Source organism: Cupressus sempervirens, chromosome 1 (genome assembly GCF_028749045.1).
Source record: "Cupressus sempervirens isolate cs-2001-9-10 chromosome 1, ASM2874904v1, whole genome shotgun sequence".
In the NCBI taxonomy this organism is placed as follows: domain Eukaryota; kingdom Viridiplantae; phylum Streptophyta; class Pinopsida; order Cupressales; family Cupressaceae; genus Cupressus; species Cupressus sempervirens.
The window spans coordinates 859,072,841-859,078,730 of NC_143118.1; positions in this window are offsets into that span (position 1 = coordinate 859,072,841).

Consider the following 5,890-nt stretch of genomic DNA (forward strand, 5'->3'; position numbering starts at 1 on the left):
AAGTAAAATAATTATATTTGGAAAAGAATGATTTAAAATAATTAATTCTTTTTTAAAGGAATTAATTATTATTATTGTAATTAGTATTGGTAGGGTAAATTGGAAAGAGATTTTAAAAATGATTAATTCTTTAAGGAATTAATTATTAATGTAATAGGGGATTTTATGGAAAAGTTGTATGGGATTGGAAAATGGATTTTAAAAGAAAGGAAGTTAGGGTAGTTGAGAAACGGCTTGGGTAGGATTTCTTTAAAAATAGGAAATTCTATTGTAAATGGGTTCCTCCCATTTTTGAAGAGGTCTGCACTTCTGAAGAAAGGGGAAGAGAATTTAGGTTTTCAATGTTGTATCAGAAAAAGTTTATCTCTCCATAGACTACTGAGCAGAACTATTTTTGCTCAAGTATTCTATGCTTTAAAACTTTAAATATAATTTCTGGAGTTGTGGAAAAGTATATAAAATTCTACAGTTTTATATGTTATGTTAAACTTTCTGGAGTAGATATTATTGTTTACTCTACTGTGATTCATGTTCTTGTGGATATTAATTGCATGTGAAAGTTTAGCTTTCCTTTGTTGCATATTGGAAACGTATTTTGGAGTTTAAAGGTTTTGAGAGAGGAAGTTAAAATTTTCCATCTATTTCTTATTCTAATATTTAGTCATGATGATGAATGGATGTTAGTATTCCTTCATTGCCTTCTAGGTTAAAGGCATAACCAGAAAATCATTTATTGTAAATCAAAAGGAGGGAGCTGTACCTTCATTTCAAAATTCAGAGAGCACTTGACAAGATAATTGCAAGTGACTCTATTGTTAGTTTCAGAGTTTGTCTTTCTTTTGGGTATTCAATAGTCAATTGTAAAGGTGTTTTTGGAGAGGACAAATCTGTTTACTAACACTTCTGAACATCATCCTTGAGCCCTTTCAATGTGAACCACTCATGGATCTGCCTATAGGTCATAGAGACCCCTTGATGTCCAACTGTAGGTGCATCACGAAATGCTTTCATTATTAATTCCCTAAACTGTGATGAAGGAATCAAATATATCCTACCCTAGAACTTGATCAATTCATCCACCACCACGTAACAATCATCTTGTATGGTGTGTGCAATCACTTTAGAAGCCCAAGTGTACCTTTCAGACTCTGTAATAATCCTATTTCTCCATTCTTTGGTAATCTCAGTAAGAGCACAAATATGAGGTCTCCATGATAAAGCATCTACTACCACATTCTTCTTACCTTTGAAAAACTCAATATCAAAGCCATAGGCCTATAGCTTTGTAATCCAGTTCTGTTGTCTATCATTCAAATCATGCTAGCTCATGAAGTATTTGATGCTATCATCAATCTTGATAACAAATTTCCCTCCAACTAGGTAGGACTGAAACTTGGCCAATGCATGCATAATAGCCAACATCTCCTAATCATAGATGAAATAGCTCCTCTCCACTCCATAGAGCTTACTACTCTCAAATGTAATGGGATGCTTCTCCTATATCAAGACTACCCCAATCCTATCACCTAACACATCACAATGAAGCTCAAATGGTTTTGTGAAGTCTGGTAGTGCTAATACTGGACATGATGACATTACCTTCTTGAAATGATCAAAGGCCCTTTCCTGGTATGGTCTATCAAGGGTGCAACAGTCTATGAAAATCCCTTAACAAATCTTTTATAAAACTTGTAGAGACCAAAGAACCCCTAAGTTGTGTAAGGTTCATAGGTGTAGGCTAATCAACAATAGCCCTAATATTTTTAGGATCTACTCGAACTCCATTTGCACTGATGATATGCCCAAGTTATAGTAACTCAGTCAACCCAAACTTGCACTTAGATGCCTTGACATATAGTGACTCTTTCTCCAAAATGGACAACACCATCTCAAGATGTTGTAAATGCTCCTCACAAGTCTTACTAAAGACCAAAATGTCATCAAAGAAAATTAGGACAAATCTCCTAAGCTGCCCCCTAAATACTTGATTCATGAAACTTTGGAATGTAGTAGGGGCATTGGTTATTCCAAATGAAATAACCAAAAAACTCAAAGTGACCGTAGTGACACCAAAAAGTTGTCTTCTCAATGTACGATACCTTGATCGTAAATCAATATTTGTAAAAAAGCATGCATCATGTGACTCATCAATCAACTCATCTATCCATGGGATGGGATATCCATTCTTAATGGTCTTCTTATTTAATGCCCTATAATCGATGCACATGCATATTGTCCCATCCTTCTTCTTTACCAACACTACTGCTGAAGTAAAGGGGCTCTTACTAGGCTTGATATACCCCTTCTCCAATAAATCCTTAATCAACTTTTCTATCTCATCCTTGTGTTTCTTAGGGTGATGATAGGGAGTAATCATGACTTGTTTGGCTCCCTCCTCGAGTTAAAAAACATGCTCCATCCCTTTGTCAGGAGGAACCCCATGTGGAATCTCACCAAAAACTTTAGCATGCCTATCAAGTATCTCCTAAATATCTAGTGGATTACTCTTCACTTGTAGTTCCTATGAGCTGGCATAGTAAAACATTATGTCACCCATTCTATATCATCATGCTAAAATAGCTTGTACATTCTCCTCAAGTCCCATCTGAAAGTCCTCTAAGTACAATAGTTCTTCCCTCATGCTAAAACCTCATCTCCAATTTTGCTAGGTTGAGTGTGAACTCGACTAGTTAGATCATCTATGTCATGTTGAGGATAACATCACAGTCTCCCATGTCTACTACATAGAACTCATCCTCCAACTCAGCCATATCCAAACTTGATATGAAGATTAGATATCTTCTAGGTACATAACAATTTGTCACCATTAGCTACTGGGGTCTCCAAACCTTGCATGTTCCTCAGTCTATAAACCTCACTTGGCTACCAATCGTGCAACCATAAAATTATGTGTAGCCCCAGTATCAATAAGTGAGATCACTTTCTACCCCTGGATAGTACCCCTAACCTTAAATGTGATTTCTTTTTGAGCCCCTATTAATCATGCCAATGAATTCTCATCCTCAGGAATGTTGCTCTCCTCTTTAGTGCTATCCTTATTTGAATTAGAGTGTTGATCCTCCCTCTTTGACTGTGACTCCTCTACTGAGAAATACTCCATTTGATTTGTCTTAGCCTTGAGAGGACACTTATGCGATAAGTCCCAAGGCTCTCTACAATGAAAACATAACTTCTTCTTCCTCAACTCATTCAGAGTGTCATTATCCAACTTATTATCCCTTTTTGGTTGAGCATCCTTGTGAAAAGATATTTTATCCTTATCTTTATCCTTTTTCACATATGAATCCCTATGTTGAAATATGCTCCCTAAAGAAGAAGGTGCTAGGTCACAAACCTTTTTAGTGGCCTCCTATAATGTAGCTGGGTCATGCCCCTTGGCCCAACCCCTCAAAGGATCTGAGAGTCTATCCATAAACAACATCACTAACCTCCTCTCTGAAATATCTGTGACCAACACATCTAACATCTAAAATTCACTAATATACGTCTCAACTAATCCACACTACTTGAGTTGTGCCAATTCCTTAAACTATAACTCGGGACTTTGGTATCAAATCTCTTTATGAATCTCTCAGTGAACTCCTTGTAAGATGTGATTTGATTATGTCTTAGGGTTACCATGCCATTGTGCTACCCCTCATGCACTGGACAATCCAAATGAGAAGTTGCATACTTGATAGCATCCTCCTTAGGCATAGGATTTAGCTGGAAGTATGTATCTACCTTTTGCACCCAAGGTCATGTAGTCATATTCCCTTAAGCATCATAATAAGGTAAAGAAAGTTTCCCAACTTTCTTTCTCAGCTCAAAGTTTTCATTTATCCCTCCTAATCTAGGCATGTGTCTCATCCTCAATTCCATATAATCTCTAAGGGAAATGTCTACCTGAAACTTTGGTCCACTAGTCTCCCAGTCCCTCTTGAATTGATCCTATAACATGGTAATCTGCGGTTCATTCACTGGTTGAACTAGATCTTTGGGTGGGAAGGTGAGTAGAAGAGGTCTTGAGCTCATTGTTTGAGCTAAGTGTACAACATGTCTAAAGTTATCAACCTCATTTCCATTGTTTCCATGTCCATTATTACCATTAATACTATTCTTAGGATGGTTGTTTTTGCCTTGGCCTCCATTATTATCATTACCCCTATTATTATCATTTCCCCCATTACTGTTGTTGGCATTACCTAGATTAATATTGACACCCATTTATCTAGCCATAAGTTGCAACATCATATCCATTTGCCTATTTTACTCTTGTTGCATATGTTGTCCTTCCTGTAATGTACCCAGTAACCGTCTGAATATTACCTCCTGATCTGGACTAGTATTCTTGCCTCCACCTAATCCTATATTCTTGTCATCTTGGTCACCTATACTGATGTCTTATTCAAAGAATATTTCCTCTGTGTCTGTATGACTAGATTGTATGTCCCTCTACATGGATGAACTAGAATGTTCGCTCTGCAAGTATGAACTCCTACTTTGTCTTGCTCTAGTATTGTAGAGATTATAAAGACCTTGTCGCATGTTCAAACATAAATGCTTAGCCTTTTTAATTTATGATTTTAGTGTTTTGACATTTTTTCAAATACTTCTCCTTCTATCTAGCTATTCTAAATTCCTTAGAAGACCCCCACAGGATGGCGGGACTTATAGATCTGATACCACTATAATGGGCACCCTGGAAATGTCCAAGAACTAAAAAAATGACTGATAAAGATTTTAATGTTTTTACATAGATTTTGAAACCACATAACATGAACAAGAAGGAATTTATGAAAACTAAAAATTGAACTATTGTTGTAATTATATTAGTTTCCAAACTAATAAAATTAAACACATAGCAAACTCACTAAATACTCCAGCATTATAACATGAAATTCCAAGAATGATTTCCCATCTTGCTAGTTAGTAATATGAATAGTGTTACGCTACAATGCTACTACAGTAAAAAACTACCTTCAATCAGTCCAAGACCCTCATAAAATAATCTCTCCACAATGGCATAAGTATTAGACAAGGAGTGAGAATGATATGAATAAACACCCAATCTTCCTATAGCTGGAAATGCGCCCACACTTCTTGTTAATGAAACACATAGCAATGAATTGCAAAGGCCAAACCCCAAGGGAATGATGTCTATAATGTCACAAGAGAGGATAGATGTCCTCCAATGCCCAAAATAGATTTGTAACTCACACATCCATTTTCTTCTCATATCCAACCTACCTAACAATAGCCACAAGATCTCCTTTTATTCCTACTTCATAAGGTTGACCACTTTTCACAAGCAATGTGGGATAAATAAAATAAAATAAAATAAAGAAAAGGCTAACGGCCACACAACTAGACAACTGCTAAAGTTGGGACATTACAAAATCTCGCTCATCTCCTCTCTTCATGAGGATTTTTCATCACTTTTATGGACATTGAGTGGGGCCACAACCGCATGTCCAAAGTAGCTACAACTAAATCTTCCACATTTAAGTTTCTTACTATTCCATATGGGTTGCCACCTAGTCACCCTCGTGTCTACAGTGGAAAAACTTGGCCTCGTCTTGGAGCACTATTTACTGTCTAGCTTATTAGATGGGAAAACTCCTCCCATCACCTACTTTATAATGGAAAATTTTGAATGTCTTGCACTTTGAAAGTCACTAGCAAGATGAGAGTGCCCTGAGTGATCCTCTGGATGATGTGTGTCGCATCTTCAAGAGAGAGATAAAGAGTAAGTACACAAAGCTAAATATAGAAAACCCATAATCCTTTATTAATAGTTCCAAATAAAGTTTTGTGTGATTGTATGATATCATTGATTTTGTCTAGATATCATTTATATTATTATATTCTAATAATTTTTTAGATTGTT